Source organism: Tiliqua scincoides, chromosome 4 (genome assembly GCF_035046505.1).
Source record: "Tiliqua scincoides isolate rTilSci1 chromosome 4, rTilSci1.hap2, whole genome shotgun sequence".
Taxonomy (NCBI): Eukaryota; Metazoa; Chordata; class Lepidosauria; order Squamata; family Scincidae; genus Tiliqua; species Tiliqua scincoides.
In genome coordinates, this window is record NC_089824.1 from 214,150,744 (window position 1) to 214,174,031 (window position 23,288).

The following is a 23,288-nucleotide window of genomic DNA, read 5'->3' on the forward strand; positions in this document are numbered from 1 at the left end:
TTACTACATAAAACTTACTGTAAAGCAAGCATTGCTGGAGTTAGTAATACATTAAACAAGTGGGATGTTGCAGATTCCTTTTCTGTGTGCATCCTGGGTGGTGCTTCATTTTGCATTAGAGCCTCAGTTAAAAAACAAAACAAAAAACTCCTATGTCAGTCGGCATGCTTCCTTTACAACATACACACCTTTAATTGCCCGTGTTGTTAAGGAATTAATTTGTAATGAGCTTTAAAAAAAGAAAGGCATAGTGGTAGTTGAAGCACATAAACTGTGCTGTGATTAACAGAACATGAGTATATCCTTGTACATCGCCAATGGTGGTTTGTTTGGCCTTGACTGGTATAGTGCGCTATACAGAGTTAATCGATATGTTCTCCTAGCTAACCAGAGAGATGGTTTCTGTAGGTGGGCTTAAAGAAGAATGGACCAATTTATGAAGAATAGGTCTGTCTGTTGACATCTGTTATCCATTATGGCTAAGTGGAATGGCTATGTTTAGAGGCCACATCTCCCTGAATGTCAGGCACATGTGCATTTCTTTCAGAGTAAATAAAAAATGGAACTGAATCAGGCCCATCTGTTTAGATTTTCATTCATTTCAAGATATACTCATCAATGATGTATAACATGATGGTATAATTTGAAAAATTCAGGTGGAGCCTATTTATCCGCGTTAGTTCCATTCCGTGACTCGGCGCAATTAAAAAAAAACACGCGTTATGCTAAATTCCATAGAGTTACGCAAATACACTGCAGCCTCACACTTCCGGATGGAAGGAAACTAAGGCAGTGGTTATCAATCCCTTCCCCTCTGCTCTGTACTCAACCCTCCCATTGCCAGCTGCCTGGCTTCTTTCACAGTTGGGATGCTGATCTTTTAAGAGTCCAGCCCTATGTGTTTCTACTCAGAAGTAAGCCCCATTGTAGTCAATGGGGCTTACTCCCAGGAAAGTGTGGAGAGGATTGTAGGCTCAATCTCATGCTTTGCTTGGTGGGAAGGCTTACGTACTTGTGTTGGTGATAGCCTGCACCATGGGGGGGGGATTTGGCAAACACTCCTGTCAGGGGCTTGCTGCCTGGCCAGCCCCTGCCTTACCTGGAGGTGCAGGGGGGGTGGAGGACAGGTGGGGGAGAGCCACGGGAGGCTGAGGGCAGATCTCACCAGTCGCCCCTGCGGGCTGCCAGGGCTGGTGGGGAGCCATGGGTGGAGGGAGTAGCAGCACCCAGAGAGGCACTTCTCCCTGAAGTGCAGGGGTGCCGGGGGATGGACGGGGGAGAGCCCCGGGCGGCAGTGGGTGCAAACACTGCTTTTTGCGATGCCAGCTCATTGATACATTGCTGTCAGGTTATGTAATGCAAATACACCTCCAGAAAGCACTTTTTGGGTGTGTGTGTGTGTGTGTGTGTGTGTAAAAGTGTGATTGACATTATTGTATGGCATGTTTTGCCATTGGATCAGGCCAAAGGCCCTTCTTGTCTAACTTCCTGTATCTCACATTGACCCACCAGATGTCTCAGGGAGCACACAAGTTAACAAGAGACCTGCATCTTCCAGCCACTCCCTTACATCTTGAAGAATTGGCAGTGGCTGTCCTGGATATACAAAGGATTGACCCTTTGTGGGAAAATGATGCTTGCTTACCACTGATTTGTGGTGAAGTCACGTCAAGTTCTTTGTATTCTAGAGTATAAAGTGAGATGGGATGAAGAGGAAGGAATGTGTTGTAGAGCGTAGCTCCAGCCTCTGCCTTTATTCCAGTTGAAGATGAGGATTCTGTCTGAACTGGAGGTGTGCAAGTGCTGCTGCTGCTTCAAGTACCACCTGTAGTTAAATGGCGGCTGTTCTCTGCAGAGCCCAAGGAAAGCACTATTTTCCAATTACAAATGGAAGAATTCACAAGGCGATATTGAATTAATTGACAGTCAGTTGTGCATGAGTAATCCTGCACCTCGAAATGTAAATAACAAGTTCTTTGGAACAGTTAGAATAAAGATTTTCATATTTATTGAAATTAATCCAACATTCAGAGCTGTGTCTGTACACAGAGAAAAGAGAGATGATTGTTAAACAAAAATTCAAAATGCCATCTCCACTGAGAACTTGTGTGTGTGTGTGTGTGAGAGAGAGAGAGATCATTGGTAGAATAAATGGTTTTTTCCTCTCCACTTTAGCATTTAACTCCTTTAATGTTACCACTGCAAATGGGAAGAAAAATGGACCTTAAATAGTTTTACTTAACTAATTACATGGTTAGGTGCCTAATTTAAATAAAGTGGCTTAATTTGTAAATCAGTTGCTGAAATTAATAGGAAAAAAAGTTTTAGCATTTTCATAATATTTCTGTGGTTTATCATGCTCTATTAAACACCCCTGCAGTTAAAATAAATCAGTCCTGCATATAATGTGCAACCTTACATTTTGTAGAACTAAAATTCCAATTCGCATTTTTGAAAAAAGGTTGATCTTCTTTAAACTGTCAGCTCCGTCCTGTGGTTGACTGGCAGGCAGATAGCGCTTTGGGTGTGCAGTGGTTCTGAGCAAGAGTGCAATATTCAGTGCAGAATCAAACTTTCTGAGAATATCAAATTTTATTTTTAAAAGATCAAGTTTCTGGACCTCATTTTTAATGTATCAGGAGGGCACACCTGATAAAAGGTGAGGGATTGGTGAGTGAGAATCTCAGTGCTCTGTGTAGCTTGTTGTCTGTAGCTAGCAAAAGCCAAACAAATCATGCTGAATAGGAAATGTTGCAGAATGAATTATGTAAATAAGTATAAATTTTGTTTAATTTGTCAAGGTCAAGGGCATTCACATTTTGTAATGCTTTCTTTATTTTGATAATCAAGGTTGTGCATAGCTTTCCATTTAGGAAGCAAGCATTCAGCAAAATAACTTCTGGATTCCGACTCCCATACTCGCAGTTGCACAAAATTATTTTCTGTCACTGTTAATTTTATCCTCCCTTTTCTCCACAGACTGCAGGGCAGTTTCAATATCAGCACCTACATGCACACAGCCCCTTATACTCCAAGACGTCACCTCACCCAAATGCAGGAAAGAGCCCTCTGAGACACCCGATGATTGCACCACATCCCAGCAGCTGCACATTTAGAAGGGTCTCGGCTGAATGCACAGTGATCAACCCTTGCAGACAACATCCCCCCTCCCCAAGTGTGGCATTTTGCTTTTGTTTAAGAGAATTTATCTCCAGTCAAGGCAGCTTGCAAAATCCAAAAAATGCAAACAACAAAAAAAAATGAGAAGCACCAAACATTAGCAGGGCAACTTATCTCCATCCCACATGTCTGATTAAACAACAGCATTTTCAAAATACAAGCGGTTTGGGGGATCTGGACAAATGTTTTCTGACCATGAGTTCCACAAGTGGGTGGCACAAAGAAAAGGCCCTCCTGTGCATCAGCTATGCAGTCACCAGTGATGGGGCGGGCAGCGTCTCCCAAGGGCAACTTCATGTGTGGAGAGACTCTCCTTCCACCATGTAGGTCCCAATCTGAGAACTTTAAAGATAATCACCAGCGCATGGGCAGCCCAATCCTGAGCTGCCCCGGTTGCCCAGGCTTGGCAGCACCGAGAAGGGCTGCCGCCGGATCCTGCACCTCCCGAGCTACCAAGGGAGGTGCCTCGGGAGAAGGGGACATAAGGTAAGCAGCCCCGCAATGGGGCTACTCACTTTACCACTGACCAGGAGGTCGGTGGTAAGGTAAAGGCACTCATGTAGGGCTCCGTGCACTACACGAGCACCTTGGATCCTTGGAACCCGCCTTCCTCCGTCCCTCCGGCACACCTCCCCCGCCCCCGGCACGCCTCCCCCCGCCCTCTCTCTGCCACTCCCTGGCCTCCCCCCTCCTCGGAATGCCTCCTCCCCACCTCCGTCCCTGTCCCTGCCTCTGTGTACTGTGCCACAGCTTAGAGGTCCAAGAGACTGCTGAGCCACGGAATTATGTGCAGAAACAGTTTTGCTGCCAGTATACATGACTTTCCTTGTGGCTGAAATACGCAACCTGGGTGCAGCATTTTGAACCAACTGAAGTTTCTGAGCAGTGTCTAAGGTCAACCCCACACCAAGGTCGTTCCAGCAATCCAGTTAGATTTTATAGGTGGATGGGTCACCTTGTTTGATTAATCCAGGAATGGGTGTAGCTCAGCAAAGGCTTCTTTGGCAACTGCTTGACACTTGGGCGTCCAGACGAACCCCAGGTTGTGAATCTCCTCTTTCAAGGGGAGTAGAATCCTGTCTAGTGCATTTCACCACTGGGTCAACAGCTCTCCTGATCACTGGGGTACAGCTAGGAAGTATGGTCTTGCTCCCTTTCACATGTTCACTGAATGCATGAGGAGGCGCTAGAAAAATGAACTTAAGACGCACAACGCCATATGCGTGTGACGCACACAAAAGAGTGGGCTTGCCTGCTCCTCCACCATGCAAAGCGGATCAGCAGGGCTGGCTCGGTGCGCACACCAACTCCTCGTCTCTCGCGTTTGTTTCTCTGTTTTTCCGACAGTTATGCAGATTGGATTGTGTTGGCTGGAGGCGCTTTTTATTGCCGAGATTAATTTGATACTGTTTGAGAAAGGCGTATGTTTGAATATTTAACAAAAGCAACAGTGCAAGTGACTAGACAACATTAAAAAAAAATTGCTCCTGCATAATTTATGCCCGCTTATGCTGTGAGCATGGTTCACTTCATCACCTGCTTTATGCTATGGCCGCGCACTCTTTCCAGTCTCATCAAGCTGTTTATCCACTGCAATGAATGATTTTGAATGTGCTGCGTTAGGGTCATGTCATGCTGGAGCTCTCAAAAAAAAAATCTGTCTTACTTTATATGTTTCAATGTTTGTGCAAATTGGTCCTTTCTAGTGCCGCCTCCGTGGTTGAGCTGTTACAGAGTTGCACATTAAACCTACTCATCTCAACCACATCCTACACTCCTTCTGTGCAAACATTTTGTACCGTCTCTCGACGTGCGAGATGTCCAACCGATGCGTCACGTGCCTTGGTCTCCAGCACATAATATGCCACGTCCAAGTAGGACAGCGCATGCATCACTCTTTCCAGCATCACCTGGCCTGGACAGATGTGAAGGACATGGGAGAGGGGAGAGCTTGACAGGTGCTCGGGATTAATTCATTAAGAAGAAATGCTGCAGATAGCCTGGTATTCTGCTTAAAGCAGGATAGCAGATAGCAGTATTCTGCTTAAAGGCCCTTCTTCAATTTTATTGAATTCTGTTGGAAGATAATGTTACATTTACTGTCTCTTGTTTCCTAGCACCTGTTGACATTCTCTTATTTCCTCTGCTTATTGGTGCTGTCATCCGTTTTTCTTTTCTTTTCTTCCACAGTTAACAATGAATTCCAATAGTTGTAGGAAACCATGGCTCCTTGAGTATACTTATGTTTTAAATCAGGCCTGACCATTTTCCATCATGTGCTAATATATTCCTCAGTGAGTTTTGTTTTTTTTTGGGGGGGGGGGGGAATCATTTGAACAGGTGATCAAGCTTTATAGAAAAGTTGGCCTGGCAATAAGGGCATCATGGGTGGGGAGTGCAAAGATTTTGAGGGGATGAAGTACTCACTTGGAGAGAGGAGCAATGGATTAAGTAATGAATGAGCTTCTTAGAAGCACCTCCAGATATGCCTTTGCCTTTCCATGATATATATAAATTAGCAATACAATAAACTTCTAGGAAATACTGTGGTGGTTAGGAGGTACTGTAGATGCCCACTTTAGGCCACGGGCTCAGAGGGATGTGTGACTGTTACATTTCATTTGTAATTTAGTGCCATCAGCACAATGCTTTACACGGTGAGACAGTCCCTGTCTCAAAGGACTTACAGTCTAGATCAGGGGGTCAGCAACCTATGGTCCATGGCCCAGATCTGGTGCACCACCCAAAGTCTTCCATCCCACACAGAGCTCGTCTTGGAAGGCAAAGCTTCACCCTAGGCAGGGGTTGGTGGAGCATGGGCAGGCAGCTCTGCCATTCCTCGCCCAGTGGGAAGCTTTGTCTCCTAAGCCAAGTTCCATGCAGCTGTTTCTGGGAACTTGGGAACCTGGGAATTTGGTGACTGCAGAATCTCGTTTTGCAATTAGAGGGCTTGGATTCATTTGCTTCCGGGCTGTCCCCTTGTTAGCATTTTGACTATATGACAGGAAGGGATTCACTGTAGCAGGGAGAGAAGAAAATGTATTTTGGCTAAAACATAGAGAGCTCAGGCACTCACATAACTCTGTGGTTTTCAAACTCTCCGGGAGTTTGAAACCTGCAGTAAGTCTTTGCGGAGGCGGGGGGGAGGCAGCAGGGGCAGGGGGAAGGCAGCGACGCGATCCCCAGGATCGCATCGCTCAGGGGGCTGCAGGGACTGGGATGCACTCACCAGTCCCTGCAGCAGCCGTCCCCGAGTGTGGGGAGCCCTGCGCGAGCGCCTGCATGGTGCCCCAGGTCAGGGAAAGGGAGAGTGGAGCCATATGCTCTGCCTCCACAAAAGCGGAAGCAGACTGCAATCGCCCCACTCTCCCTTTCCCTGACCTGGGGCACCCTGCAGGCCCTTGCGCAGGGCTGCCTGCACCCCCGGGAGGCTTCAGAAGGCTTGGGCAAGTGCACCCAAGTCCCTGCAGCCCCCCTGAGATCCTGCAGATCGCACTGCTGCCTTCCCCCTGTCTCCTGGGTGCCCCCGCCCCTTAAGGGGACAGAGGCCAGGACCTACAGGCTGGGGTGTTGCGACGCCCCAGTTTGAATACCACTGACATAACTGATGCTGAACAGATCCGGAAAAGGAATGCACAGTTTGTACACTTCATTCATTGTTCATTTCTTTGTGCCATCCTCTCTCTGTCTCTGACAAATCACAGCTGAAAGGGATGGAGATCAAGAAAAGGGAAAAACTCTTTGGTTGTAAAACAGAGAATGCAAATGTCAACAGATTCAAAATGCTGCTGTTTCTCCCACGAATATATTTGGTGAGCGTTGCTTACATTTAATTCTAGTTTTAACTGGTATGGATAATTCACTCTGAATGCAAACATTTTTATGGCAAACATTTTGAGAGAGAGAGAGCTCTAAGATGGATAGGAAATTTCTCTTATAAAGAAGTGAGCTAAAAAAAAGATAACTTTAGGCTCTGAGAAAAGCTTTTGTTTTATTATTTTGTTGATTCTGAGGATTATATTTTTCTAAACGCCCACACATATTTGGCAAAATTATTTATGTTCAGAGTTGCGACCAATTCAGCTCAGAATTACTATGGTACCCTGTCTGCTGCTCTCTTTTGTCTTATTTATCAGAATGTGGTAGCCATGGGCGCATCAGATGCCTAGAGACGGGTTCCTGCACCCAATGAGATGCCTACAGCAATCTCTCTTTTTCCCGTTCTAAGCTGCATTTGCGGTGGCGTAGCTGGAGGGGGGCGGAGCACTCAGGATGTCAGCGAGGTGGGCGAGCGGCCCCTCCCTTCGGAGCCATTCCCGGCAGGGGGAGCAAAACAGAGCTGTACGGGAATGCTCCTGTTTGCTCCCCCTGCCGGGAATGGCTCCGAAGGGAGGAGCCGCTCGCCCGCCTCGCTGCAAGCCTGAGTGCACCGCCCCCCTCCAGCTATGCCACCGTGCATTTGTTCCTCTTACATAAATCCTGTTCCTTTATCTGAAAGGAGAGTGGACCATATCGCTTTCCCCATTCCAAACAGAACTGTGTCCCCGGAGACCATCCCCTTTCCATTAGATTTAATCATGAAACACCTACTTGACCATTAGGGAATGTTACCATTCTTTTGTCCAATCTCTGTTTTAATCGGGCATAGCTTTTAAGGCAAACCCATATAATAATTAGCACTCCAGATTCTGCCATTCACAGATCAGGCTGACATCATCTCTAACAGTTCAGCAAATCATTGCACGAAGACAATGTAAAATCAACACACCATGAACTTCCCAGGCCTTTTATTCTCTCGATGTGCAGCCCACATTCATGGTTTTTTAAACGGAAGGAAGCTGAAGGCTGTCTTCTGTAACTTGTTGGGCAGGCAAATACTGGTTCTATTGTCTTCTGGATTTAAGTTCAATGCCTGAGAGAAAGGGGGAAAAAGTAATACAAATGAAGATTTCATCTGTCTGTGTTGTCTGTAAAGTCTCGTCTGGCTCTTAACTGTTTTGGCAGAGATTTGAGTTTCTTGAATTTTCCATCCAATTTGTTTCACTTAGATGTTCTCTTCCTTTCTTTCTATTTTTGGCAGTGGAAAGGTCATTTTGGCTGCCTTCCTCCCCTCCCCTTGATCCCCCATTTGACCATTATGTTAGTGCTTGTTGCAATTAAATTAAACACCCCAAAACCGCCCTCATACAATTAGAGAAAAGAAAAACCTTTTGGAAAATTCACCAGAATGTAGACTCTTGGTGTCTGCTGTGCAGAACAGACACTGGTAGATGGCAGGTCTTTTGGTTATGTGAGAAAACTATCAATTTACAGGAAGGAAAAAGTGATAAAAAGTAGATTGTAAATACCTTTTGGCTGCCTTTACTAGTTTAACAGCACCATCTCATGCATGTTTCCTTGGAACAAGTCCCATGGGTTCAGTGGGACTTACACTGAGGTAAGTGTGTATAGGATTTCAGCTTATGTACTGTAGCTAGAAGTGTGACCCAGTGAGCAACACTTCAGAATTCTTGGCTGTGCTTGGTAGACTTAATCAGAAGAGCCTATTTCCAGTGTAGTTTTTTTCCGCACAGGCACCAAATGCCTCTCTTGTTGTTTTTCCTGGTCATCCTACCTTTTGACATGTTATTCTTGTTCCTCAGAAGCTGTTCAGCTCTCCTCCTCAGGTTATACTCTGCCCTCCGTCTGTATAACAGCTGAGCGCTTGGGTTCAGGCTTGACATCTAGGTCCAATCTTTAGCTCTCCAGCAGTGTATAGCGCAGCAAGGGAAGGTTTCAGGAAGGTAGGTAAACTGAGCATACAGCCTAACAAGGCTCCTGGGCCAGGCTAGCTGGAGCCTGGAGCAGGAGCACCCCTCTTAGGGACTAGAAAGACACTGTGAGCGGTTTTGATGTGAATCTCCACTTTTACCTATATAAAGGCTGCTTCTCCAAGGCCATTGTTACATCAGTATGAACAAGAAAAGCTAAGGAGGCCAGGAATCCAGAATTGTGGAGTAATATAAAGGCCTCTGAGCGGCCTGCTTGGAGGCAGGCTGTGCAGCATGGCCTTTCCCAGTTTGAAGAAACACTTGGCCAACAGACTGAGGCTAAGAGGCAAAGAAGGAAGGCCCATAGCCAGGGAGACAGACCAGGGACAGACTGCACTTGCTCCCAGTGTGGAAGGGATTGTCACTCCCGAATCGGCCTTTTCAGCCACACTTGACACTGTTCCAGAACCACCATTCAGAGCGCAATACCATAGTCTTTCGAGACTGAAGGTTGCCTACTACTATAAAGTTGGTCCTGAGTGGTGCCTGTTGGGTTGAAACAGTTCTCTGGGGAATCTGAAATCACTGGCCTGTGGGTCACCTTAACCTCCCTAACAGTCCTGATGTGATGTGGCCTGGCATCCCTGAGCCTTCCCATAGGAGCATGTTATACACGCAAGTCCTTTTCAGACTATCTGTTTCTGTATTTGTTGAACACGGAAAGAGGGAGTATGTCCACTGCTCCCCAGCAGCATTCTCTAGTATCCTCCCAGCATCCCTGCATGCAGCTGTTTTTTTTTCTGCAGAGGGAATTACTGAATGTAGCAGGGAGTTCTTCATGATCAGGGGTTCTGACCTGTGTTCAGTGAATGTGGGGAGTGAATTTCTGCAGAGGACTGCACAAAGAGACCTACCTACCAGGGTTAGTTTAGACCCTTTTTATGTGTTTGTGGAGTAAGTGTGTATTAGGTCAGCCTAGAAAAGAGAGGCCTGAGGTGGGACATAATTGAGACATACAAAATTATGCAGGGGATGGACAGAGTGGATAGGGAGATGCTCTTTACACTCTCACACAACACTAGAACCAGGGGACATCCACTAAAATTGAGTGTTGGGAGAGTTAGAACAGACAAGAGAAAATATTTCTTTACACAGCGTGTGGTTGGTCTGTGGAACTCCTTGCCACAGGATGTGGTGACGGCATCTGGCCTGGACGCCTTTAAAAAGGGATTGGACAAGTTTCTGGAGGAAAAATCCATTACGGGGTACAAGCCATGATGTGAATGTGCCACCTCCTGATTTTAGAAATGGGCTATGTCAGAATGCCAGATGCAAGGGAGGGCACCAGGATGAGGTCTCTTGTTATCTGGTGTGCTCCCTGGAGCATTTGGTGGGCCGCTGTGAGATACAGGAAGCTGGACTAGATGGGCCTATGGCCTGATCCAGTGGGGCTGTTCTTATGTTCTTATTTGAATTGTGCCCCCCCTCCACTAAGGAAAAGGGCCCATCATGCCAGTAAGTGGTAGAGCATGTATTTGAGGCATGCTCGTGCCACAGACTCAAAAAGAGGGGTCAAAGTATCTTCCAAACCAGCCCAGTGTGTCTCTGCAGTGAACGGAATGTACTCTGTGCATGCAGCTGCTCTTTTAAGTGGGCACATGAAGAGCCCTGGGTTGACACAGGTGGGCTCCAAACAAGACCTAAGCTGCCCAGAGTCTTGCCTTTGTTACTGCTACTTCCGCCTCTTGCTATGAGAAACCAGCACCAGCATCATTTTGAGCAGGGCTGGGCTGGGAAAAGGTGTTGAAAAAGGTTTATTAAAGGAAAATGGAAGCTATCAGTGCCTTGCTGGGCTCCCTGCAGAACACTTTAAAGCTGACAACTGATTCTGATAAGGCAGGCCCCAGCGCAAGGATTCTGAGGCAGTGGCTTGTTGTCAGAAGCATCCTGCTGGAAACAACGACGGTTCTACTGAGCACTGATTAGCTGTGGCACTTCTGTCACTTCCTGTAATGGCCCCAAATGACAACCTCTCGGGTTCCGTAAAAATAACTTCAGCGCTGTGCGTGGGATGGAGTTGCGAAATAACTTCTTTGCAACCCGGGATGCTGGCCATGCTAACGTTTCATGACAAATTGCCCGTGTGCTGCCAGGGGAGGGCCAGAAACATGAGGCAGGGCACTTCTCTCCCCAGGCTGGTAGATGTGCTGTTTGTGACTGTCAGAGCAGACTGGCGGGGCAGATTCTGAAGGGATGGTGTGAGTCATGAAACCCAGTAGCTAAAACCAAGAAGGAATAACTCAGAGGCAGAATGCTACAAACCAGGTAGGGGGAAAGGTTGTCACCTTTGGTTAGATTTTCGTTTGACACACAATTGGAGGGCTTTTGTAAGTCTCCTGGAATTTTCAGAAATGTGGCAATAAAGGATCTGCGTGGAGATGAATGTGACACTCTTCTTGTGGAATCCCCATATGTGGCAGTTTTTGAATTGTTGGTATGTTTAGAAAATCTTACTCTTCACTGCTTTTTACGTCCACTTGGGTCGTCCTCGAGCATCACTCCTAGTGGTGGCTGCTTTTGCCCATAACCTGATCTGCAGCACAGAATAATGATATTGACCTACATTTTTAAAGTCATTTCTGCCCAACGTTGCATATACGCAACAGGGATCAAATGTGGACACCTGTAGGCTGGGCAGAAATGGGTTAAAATTATGGTGCAAAGCAGCTGCCAAGCATGAACTACAAGAAAATGTTGACTAAGAGCAGGTAAGAGTGTGCATTGTCAAATCTCCAGTTCAAAATCAACCTGGACTGAGCCATCAACTTGCTAGTGCTTAGGAGTGTGAAGTGGTCCCCCCCCCCATTTTCACTCCTCCCCCATTCAGGTTCACACTCTGAGTTTGTTTCCTAGCCCTTTCATTTCAATATCTCATGGTCGCAGCCACTTTTAAAAATCCACATTACCCTGGAACAATGCTACTCCCCCAGAAGGTTATAAATGTAAAGCTAGGATCATGTATATGGTACTAACAATTATCTTGAAAATTCCGTACATCCAAAAGAGACACACTAGCTCTTTAAAAAGCACAAGAGACATTCTGGAACTGAGACCTGCAGAGAGAAAAGCAGCTTCCTTCTCCAGTCTCAGGTTCACTTCAGGGCATGTATTTACGTAGTAAGCGGAATGGCAGTCAAAATCTCCTGCATTATTTAAATCAGTGTTTCTCAAACTGTTGGTCGGGTCCCACTAGGGTCACAAGTCAACTTCAGGTGGGTCCCCACTCATTTCAATATTTTATTTTTAATATATTAGGGGATGTGAATGCATTTGAGGAAATGTTACAGATCTGTATTTTTAACAAGCTGCTAAGCATATTCTTTTAAGTCAATGGGACTGACTCCTGGGTAAGTGTGCATAGGATTGCAGCCTAGGATTGCAGCCTGGAAAGGACAATTCATACAAGCCCCTTGCATGCAACATAGCCATGCGAAGGACTATTGTGTACTGGGGTGAATAGGCTGTGCTCTGAGGCCACCCTCCCCAGCCTTTGCTTGTCTGCAAAGACAAGCGCTCCACACAAGGAGTGCTGAATGCTTTGTAACGTACAAAGTGGGCTATGGCAGTAGTGAACAAGGGAAAGGCCCTGCTTCTCATGGATCTCCAGGAAATTTCAGCTGGAAGAACCTTTATCAGGCTTGTGTGATGTTGAACAAATCACACAAGGAGACATATACCGGAGAAGGTGGGCTTATACTGGTTGGAATTTCCAGATCTTTTCAAGGGCTCATGTCGTGGCTTTTCATGTACCTCATGTCGTGGCTGGAGATGGGGGGGGGAGCCACAGTGCCACTGCTTTCAGTGGTGGCTTCTGGTCCACTCCGACAAGCCACTCTATCCTTGTTCTTTCTGTCAAAGAATTCTTCAGATGGAAGTCCATCTCACATTCAACTTCAGTTTTGTAAATATAATTCAGATGGGAGGGGGGGGGCAGAATATACTACCATCTTTTCAGCCTGCAGAGAGGATACAAAAGTATTGTCCTTGGCTCTCCTTTTTAGAGGCCCTTCTCTTGCTTCAGAGTCTATTATTAGCTCAATGTTTTGGATTCCTTTGCATTTTTGCTTTAAAATATCTTTATACTGAATATCTACAACAACAACAAAAAAACCCCAGCCTTTGTGATGGGAGTGAAGATCTTCTGCCCCCGTACTTTGTAGGAAATGAAATTGCCTCGAATATTAAAATTAACACTTTTTAATAACAGAAATGTGATATCGTCCATTGAAGTCCGGTTCAAATTTATCTTAGGACCGTATATGTCATGGCCCTTGAGTATTTATGGAGTAGTTTTAAAAGTTCATTAAACTCAAGAGATTAGATATTGCCCCGAGCAGTGCTCCATAAAGGAGAAAAAATATAGTGCTATTACTTGGTAAAATGTTGTGCTATGTTGTTAATTTAACTCCCCTGAGTTCTCATCTCCTGATTCAAAAGACATTTCCTCGTGCTGTTAAATTTGACATTTTCAAAGAATCTCAGCCTGTGTCTCAAAAGCTTTCACCAGAAATTCAATATTGCATGTTCGTTTCTGAAGGGGGGAAAGGGAGGGGGGAACGAGGACGGCCGCTTCAACCTGCAGTTCCTCGAAAATGTCAAGCACACCGGTCTCCTCCATTTATCTCTCTTCCTTTTTAATGTGTCACTCGAGTTACCGAAACCTGTTTTTCCCCCACTAAAGCGAGGCCGAGTCAGAGGTGTAAGGGAAAGCACATAAACATTTGTTCCCTACTAAGTAAGGACAAAAAACCTTCTTGGTCAAACACCTTTTCTTTTGTTTTAAAGAAAAATGATAGGCAACGTTTGAAATGTCAGAGCCAGAGTGGTGTCGTGGCTAGTGTGTTGAATTAGGACTGGATTCAAATTCCTGCTCAGCCATGAAGCTCATGGAGTGATCTTGGGCCAGCCTCTTTCTCTCAGCCTTGCCTACCTCACAGGGTTGTTGAGAGGATAAAATGGAAGGAGACCAATGTAGACAGGCCGGAGCTCCTTGGAGGAAGGGTGGCATATAAATAAATACTGAAAAAACCCTTTTCACCTTGATCGTTGAAGCCCCTGTACATAGGGGTGAATTATGAAAAGTTTGAGGTTGTGTAACGGCAAAGGGAGAAATGAAGTTGCTAAACTGATGGAGCCAAAAGATGAACCAAACTGCACATGATTCAGTTTGGGTTTAGGTTTAAATCTGGATTGTGTAAAGACTCCTGAAGGATGCAATGTGCCTGTGTGCTCTATACGCACTGCACCCCCTAGTTTGCAACAGGGCAGTACTTTTATCTGCCTAAAGTTTGTGCTGATCCCTAATCTTGTGTGATGATGTTGCCATGTATTATTTAGATACCACTTTTCGGCAGCTGTAACATTAGCAAAAAGCAGTTTACCTAGCAAAGGGTATGAGCAACTAGTTCCCTGCCCACAGTCTAAAAAGCAGCATGAGGGAGACACCAGCAACAGCCACTGGGGAAGAATGCTGTGCTGGTGTGAATAGGGGCACTTCTTCTCTCTCTTCTCCATCCTGGAGAGGCCTGCCCTTTAAAAAGTTACCTCTTTGCCCAGTTAGCAGAGGGTTAATTGCCCCAGTCTTTTCCACAGCATTCCCTAGTGCCTTCTCTACCCCCAGCTCCACTCTTGCTTTGCATACACCTTACTACATGTTGCCATCACTGCCTGGAATGGTTCTAATTGTGGGGGGAAGGGGGCACTTACATGATGCGTTGTGGCACCTGCAGTACTTAACATTTTGCCCTCCCTCTAATTATTCTACTGGGCAAGAATGGGGAACTGTGGGAAGAGCCTCAAGCCTTCTAGGAGTCTGATCAAGCTTGAAACCCACTAACTGGATTTATTTTTGTTTTGTAAGGATGCATCCAAGTTTGTGAATTGAATGTTTGAATTTCCCAGTGGCTGACTGAGAAATTAATTCAGTTTTCCCGATGAATTCTGTGCTGGATCTGCCCAGCACCAACTCTTATTTGTACAGTGTTTATCACATTTACAAGCGCATCGGTAAAGCAGCATCGGTAAAGCATCGGTAAAGCAGCATAAACAAGCGCATCGGTAAAGCAGCTACCACGTTTTCCAGACTCACAAAGAGAGTCTGGTCCAACAAGAAGCTGACGGAACATACCAAGATCCAGGTCTACAGAGCTTGCGTCCTGAGTACACTTCTGTACTGCAGCGAGTCATGGACTCTTCACTCACAACAGGAGAGGAAACTGAGCGCTTTCCACATGCGCTGCCTCCGACGCATCCTCGGCATCACCTGGCAGGACAAAGTTCCAAACAACACAGTCCTGGAACGTGCTGGAATCCTTAGCATGTATTCACTGCTGAAACAGAGACGCCTGCGTTGGCTTGGTCATGTCGTGAGAATGGATGATGGCCGGATCCCAAAGGATCTCCTCTATGGAGAACTCGTGCAAGGAAAGCGCCCTACAGGTAGACCACAGCTGCGATACAAGGACATCTGCAAGAGGGATCTGAAGGCCTTAGGGATGGACCTCAACAAGTGGGAAACCCTGGCCTCTGAGCGGCCCGCTTGGAGGCAGGCTGTGCAGCATGGCCTTTCCCAGTTTGAAGAGACACTTTGCCAACAGTCTGAGGCTAAGAGGCAAAGAAGGAAGGCCCATAGCCAGGGAGACAGACCAGGGACAGACTGCACTTGCTCCCGGTGTGGAAGGGATTGTCACTCCCGGATTGGCCTTTTCAGCCACACTAGACGCTGTGCCAGAACCACCTTTCAGAGCGCGATACCATAGTCTTTCGAGACTGAAGGTTGCCAATACAATAATATCACATTTAATGGATGGATTTGAAATTGTTCGTTGGTTATTGTTTTCTTGATTGCACTCTGTCTCAGGTATTTGTTTAGTAGAAAGGTGGCTTAGAAATCGTACTCACCATAAGGTCTAACCAGCCTTTTTCATCTCATGCTACATTGACAATGCACTAGAATTTTCAGGGCACACTATCGGTTTTTTTACATTTGACCAGGCTCACTGTACTGCCAGTGGGGGGGCGCACATCCCAATGCCCCTACTAATAAATTAAAGGTAAAGGTTTCCTCTGCACAGTTGTGTCCAACTCTGGGGGGGGGGTGGTGCTTATTTCTGTCTCCAAGCCAAGGGAGCCAGCGCTGTCCAAAGACATCTTCGGTGATCATGTGAACATGACTAAATGCCAAAGCACATGGAAAGCTGTTACCTTCCCACTGAAGTGGTGCCTATTTATCTACTTGCATTTACATGCTTTCAAACTGATGGGTTGGCAGGAGCTGAGGCAAGTTTGGGAGCTCACCCTGTTCCACAGCACTGGAGGTCTTGAACTCCTGGGCTGCCAACCTTCCAATTGGCAGTCCAGTGTCTTTAATCACCACGCCTCTTTAATAAGTTACTCTCCTGGAAACTCCATTCGCAGCCCACCAGATGAAAATTGCTGGCCTATACTATACCACAGTGGTTCTCACACATTTAGCACCGGGCCCCACTTTTTAGAATGAGAATCTGTGAGGATCGGAAGTGATGTCATGACCGGAAGTGACATCATCAAGCAGGAAAATTTTTAACAACCCTAGGCTGCAAGCCTATCCACACTTACCCAGGAGTAAGTCCCATTTACTATCATTGTTACAAGCATATACATAGCAGGGGATATCCCCTGGGGGCTGGGGATAAGAATAGGCTCTCAGTTTGGCTGTACTTGTCGTAAGAGGTGACTAAACAGCCACCGGGTAGATGGGACTCATTAGCCTGGGAAGGCAGCTCATCTGAGAGAAGGAAAACTCTGATCCCAAACCTCCACTGCCTTGTGGCTACATCCAGTTATGGAAAAGGCTTCAGGAGTCAACCTCGAGGCAAAATCCGGAGCCGGAGTCCGAGGCAGTTCATGGCTGAACACAGTCACGTTCTGGCAACTCCTGCGATGCTGCTGGAACCAACCGTATTGGTCTCTGCCTTTCCATTGGACCATTTCAGCGACGTGGAGAGGGGGGATTTGCTGCATGGGTAACAGCCTATCCTCCATATCTACTTTACCCAGGCTTCGCGCACTGGAGAGGACACTGTTCCAGAACGACTATTCAGAGCGCGATACCATAGTCTTCCGAGACTGAAGGATGCCAACAACATACATAGCAACCTATTAAAAGTATAGATGTGTAACATTTCCTCAAATGCAGTCACATATCATGGTAGCATCAAGTCTAATATATTAAAAATAAAAAATTGAAATGAATGGGGACCCACCTGAAAATGGCTCACAGCCCACCTGGTGGGTCCCAGCCCACAGTTTGAGAAACACTGCTATACCATAAAGACTAATTTTCTAGCTATATTTAGCAATGGCTTAAAACCCTTTTGCCTGATAAGCAACAAGTGCACTTTGTATAAATATGTGGGCATCTGTGCAGCTGAGAAGTTTCTTAATGGGAAAGCAGCAGAAGAGGAAATGGTTAAGAACAGTGTTGCTCCTTCTTTTTTTGTGGCTGAGTTTGGTCCTTAGTGAATATTGTTCCAGTTTAATAGCCTTTCGTACAAAATTTTGAGATGTAAATTGAGAATAGACTTGGGAGTCGTAATTTCAGGCCAGAGCTTACTTTACAGTTGCAACAAGGAAGTTGAGAGAAGTCCTCCACTTAAAATCAAATCAAATTGTGTTTTGAAGCAAGTAATCAAATTGTTGTTTATTTCTCAGCGGGACATATTCTGGCTTGGATGGTAAATTAAACTGTTCCTTGTCTTGATGAAATAACCCTATTTGAATAAGACCTTTAACTAGCTTTGTTCTTCTTTACAGATCAAAGTGGACTGTACTTAGAGGTAATAACTGTTGCTAATCAAGTCCTTGCATTCTTAAAGTTGCTTCAGAACTTATTTTTGCCTGATTTTACCTTCTAATCATCTGGGCATTGGAGAGCTTGTGCTTTGTAGTGGCCGTAAGGGAGTCAGGACTTTCCCAGTTCAAATCTATAAACTCACTTAGGGTGCAGTCCTAACCAAATTTCCAGCACTGGCATAGCTGTGCCAATGGGGCATGTGCTGCATCCTGCAGTTAGGGGGCAATCATGGAGTCCTCATCAAGATAAAGCAATGTTTGTTCCTGGACCTTGGAGTTGCATTGCCCTTACCTTGGTGCTGGAAAGTTGGTTAAGATTGCACCCCCAGTGGCCCTAGGCAAGTTATTCCCCCTAACCCTCATTTCGTGGTGTACTGAAAGGTCTTGGAACCTGGGGTGGTGATATGATGTCACTTCCTGGTTCCCCTGAAGAGAAGAGAAGGTTCAGCCTCCAAAGAGAAAGGAATATGGCAGCAGGGAGAATATGGCAGCAAACTGCCCGAAACAGGTGGCAATGATGTACATAAGTGATCTGTGTTCCTTGTTGGTAGCAAGATCCCAAAGCCTCTGAGACTGAAGATACCTCCTCCTCCTATTGGTGTGTTTGGAGGCACAAAAGGAGAGGAAAAAACTGTCATGCCAAGTGATGCCACTACTTTTTCATGAACTCCATTCTGGTGCATCTTGGCCAGAACGGGTCAAGTGAAGAATCTGTGGCCTGCTGGACCGAAGTGGCAACTGCCATTGGATAGCCTAATTTATCACCCTCCACATGATGCTCCAGAGTAGAACCCAGGGCAAACCCCTCCCCCATTTCCACTGCTTGGTATGCTACTGCTGTCACTCTTCCCATCTGTTATATGGGGTAATACTTTCCTTTTATAGGGTTGTTGTTGTAGAATAACGACAGGAAAATAGATGTGAAACAATCTGAGCATTTGAAAGTGTTACACAGATCCTTGCTTTTATAAGCTGATCCAGTTCATGGGCCATGCTAAACCAGAGTTGAGTCAAGCATGATGATCCTATCCCAGTGGTTCATGCTCTTGATAGCCAAAGTGTCAAGTCAGCAGGGGAAGATAGGCCTTGCTTTCCCAATAGCAAAGTGGCATGGGAGTGTAGGAAGACAGCACAAGAAGCAGGCGATCCCAAGCAGAGCCAAAGAAGCAGACACAGGCTTGTTTGTTGCAGAAGGAGGTATTGGTAAAAGGAGCAGGCAGAAGAGTAGTCAGTCATACGGTCCAGAAGTCAGGGATACAGCAGGTCACAGTCACGAGAAGGCAGTCCAAAATCAGTACACAAACCAGCAGCACAGCACACAGAAACTCCACCACAACAACCCACACCTTGGTGTCTGTGCTTGCCCCATATATACTGGGATCAGCCAATCAGAGTAGGACGACCTCATAGTCACAAGACAGTCTTGTGACCCACTCTGATTGGCTGCCCAGTGGTGCATTGCACCACTCCTCCATTGCCTACGTGACTCAGTACTCATCTCTCCCCAAGTCAGGTGACTCCCACCTGTGACAGGTGTAGCTGATTGCATCAGCATGCATATACAGTGCTGCTGCTGTTCCTTTAATTACATTTTATACCAGGCCTGGACATCAAGGCCCTCCTGCCACATCCTGGCTTACAACAATTCAGGGCCTGGTGTGCCAAAGGCCTGACACAAAGGCAGGAAGTTTTTCTGCTTCTTGTCCTGATTTAGAACCAGCTGGGATTTTCACCATGTCTGAACTTGGCAAATCTCTTGCTTGTTCAGACCACAGTTCATGCAGAACTCAGAATACAAAGCCAGGGCACAGAATTGCACCCTTAACCCCATTTGCATTTTTCTGTCAAAAGCAGGTGTCTTTTGTCTGAACTCTTTGACTCCAATTGAGAAGTTTGAATGTGATCATTCTATTCCCCTCTTAACAACAGGTATATAATGAGATATTTGTAGAGAACACATTATTAAAAGCCATAGAAGCTGAGCCTCTGGCACAACGCTGCTGCTGTTCTTCATTAAGCCATTTCTGCCCAACGTTGCATATATGCAACAGGAATCAAATGTATACCCTGTGAGCTGGACAGAAATGGGTTAAGACTGTTTTTGATGCCCTGAAAACTACAAAAGTGAAGCACCTACAAAAGTGAAGCACCTACAAAAGTGATCATGGCAATTTTGTTTGCTGTCTGAGCCATACTGTGGTGAGACAGATTAGACCCATATCCATCCCTGTGGCAAAAGCTGTGAGTGGGTCAGAGAGCAGAGCCTTGCAGGTTTAACCAAGTCAGAGAGAGAAGCCTAGTGGGTTTAAGTGAGTCAGAAATTTAAGTCCCATTGGTTAAGGTGTGCAGTCACTAGGAGAAGAAAAAAATACTCTTGTCTCAAGAGTATATTTATTCAGGTGAAAAAATCATGGTTGTGTCAAAGAATTAGAATCCATGTTGTTTAAAAAGGTCCAACGTTTCGTTCTGTTTTTTCAGAACTTCATCAGGGAAAACACACCTAGACAGGACACATTGCTAGAGAGCAAGCCAGAAACTTGCACATTTTATTCTTAAACCTGGTACTGAATCTGAGGCCAAAACACTGAAAGGGGAGTTAAAATACCTGACAGTTGGCATTTTTCCCCCAACCATTAGGTAGGTTTTATGGCCCAAATAAGTGCATCTTGAGATCCAGAAGCCTGTGTGAAAAAGCGACTTTTCAGATCAAATGCTCCTTGCCTTTCTACCCAGCTCCCTCCTGCTGTGAAAGACATGCATGGGAGCTTCAGACTAAAAATGCTGGTCTTTTGCATTAGAGACAGCGCTGACTTAGTCCATCTAATAAGCCAAGTTTCTGTCTGAAATTAGCTTAATGATCTGAGCCATCCAAAGAAAAACATCACATTTGATTTATTGCTAAGGGCTTGTTCTTTGTGAGAAAATGAAGTGAAATTTTCCCTTTCAGAAAACTCTGAAGTGCAAACTCAGTTCCCACCTCCTTCTTTTTCTCTGCTTAGGACCAAAAAAAAGAATCCACATTCTTTCTCAGTTGCCATTATATCTTTTGAATGCTTCTTCCACAATTTAAAACGTATTTAGCAATTAAAGGAATTAGCAAAACTTTTCAGATCCATCAACCGATTTGCCCTTTTCCCGATGCGTAAGACTTTCTTGACTCCCAATATGGTTCTCATTTGGGAGGAAATGGAGCTCCTGTCTGTGCAAATAAACATGAATTTTAGCCTTTAGCGAGACATTTTCAGGAAAGGGTATGAACGTATAGAGATATATTTACTTGTAAAATTATGTAGAAGAAGAGGGGAAGAATCCATGTGAGAGGGTACTGTTAATTAAATTATTCAGGACCTTCTCAGTAGCCCCTGCCTTCTCTAATCACCCCGGGGGGGGGGAGGACTTTGTACTATCCTTAGAGGTGTTCATAAATGCATTTTTTCAGTCTTTTTTTTAAACCCAAAGTGCAGAAAGTGGTGTTACATGTTCTTCTTCCAAGGGTGCCTTTTTATAAACTATAATTAAAAATTATAATAGCTTCAAAAATGTACTGCGTAGGCGATATAGGTGGTATAACAAATTTTCCCTTACCCTTAGGAGGCCTCTGGAGGCTAAAATGCCTCCATGGGATGCAGCGGGCACCGTGTGGATGCCACTTTGCCGCTCACGGATTAACAGAGGACTGGACTGCCCGTGCGGTTTGGGTTCAAGCCTATGTGAGAATTATAGTTAACAACCCTGTTCTCATGACCTAGTCAGATGGTGTAGGTGAACATATGTAGAGTGGAGATTAGTTCAGGGCTACTGCCGCATAGTGACAAATTTCATGAATTTGTTTTGTTCCCTTCATCTTTTGGCTTCAGATTCTGAAAACCAATGGTATTCTTTGGTATACTTTGTCTTCTGAATCTGCCACGTATTATCAACGTATTATCACGTATCACGTATTATCAACATCAACAGTATTACGTCAACCCAAGGGTTGTCGTAGAATTCTGATCCTCTGTGTTGGGCTGGCATCCTGAAACGGAGGCTCAAGATCTGGTGGAGCAAAGCTGCCTCCCTCCCACCCTACTCCCTGCTCCACTCCCTACTCCACTCCCACCCTACTCCCTCCCCCCTGCACAACTCCTCCCTGCCCCCCGCCTGCCTCCCCCCACCTCAGAATGCCTCCTCCCCACCTCCTTCCACCTCTCCGCTGCCCAGAGGTCCACGTGACTGCCAAGCACTGGAGCTCCGGTGCTCATCCAGCACTAGCCCGGCGCATGTTTGCGACGGGGCTTGTCGGTGGTGAGCTGGCGCGCACTGTATGGGGTTGGGCCCTAAATTACTTTATGCAAAAGTAGTGCATCCTGCTGATCTCTTACATAGGCTGACATTTAACAGTCCACATTAAAATAGAGATCTTACAGTTGTTCTGGAAAGTGTCTGGGCTCAGGTTTTGGTAGATTTGAGGGAAGGGAGTTCCACCATAATGATGCAACTCCTTGGACTCCCCACCCCCCCCTCAGCATGTTCCTGCTCTTCAAACTTGTTCATGGATGACCTTGCTTGATCATAACTGACCCATATATGTGACAAGCAGTTTCCGTGATTGCAAATACGAGATTAGTAGGTTTTAATTAAGTGATAATACTTTTAATTAACTAAGTGATAATTAAACCAGCAAAGGGGTGTATTTGTCAATGGCTCCTTTAATCGGAAAATATCATTAATTAGTTATTATGGATGATTGTTTATAGTACAAGGCTGTAAGTGGTATATGCAGTCTGTAGTGACTCTCACGGTTAGTTCATATGAAATCACTAAGGCAGGACTCCAACTCAATTTATAGATTATTTTTCTTCAACTCTAAAACACCTGGTGATATGATTCAAAACAAAATCTAGGATATGAACTTATCTTTATTTGAAATGATATCCTATTTGTTATTAAGATTTCCCACATCTTATCTTACCATCCTCGGACTATCAGAGACTTTCTTCAGTTGTACCTTGAACTTTAGCTGCCGTGAAAAGCCCAATTATCGCCTCTTTCGCACTAGCTGGCATTTTCTCTTGTTCCATGTTAATGTTGGCATCAGCACAAGCTGCTTTTTGTAAATGAGAGTGTGCACAGGGCTGGGGCCATTTGATGGACCTCTGGATTGACAGAGGTTGGCATTAATGCAAGTTCCGTGACCTTATGACCCTGTCTGGTCAGAGAACAAATTTTTCCACACCTGATTTCAGGCTCCCACCTTGAGACTTTAGCCTCTCTGCTCAGGTCTTCATTACAATCTTCTCTTTCTCTGATTTTCTTGCATTCAGTTAGTCCGTCTGAATTTCAAAAAGTACTTACAGAGGCGTAATTAGGGCAGAGCTTGCCCTGGGCACTTTGCCAAGGAGGACACATGACTGCCCCTTAGGCTCTGTACTAGGAGGCGCTGGTAGCTTAGTGCCCCCCATTCTTTCTCATTCAAAGGGGAGCCCC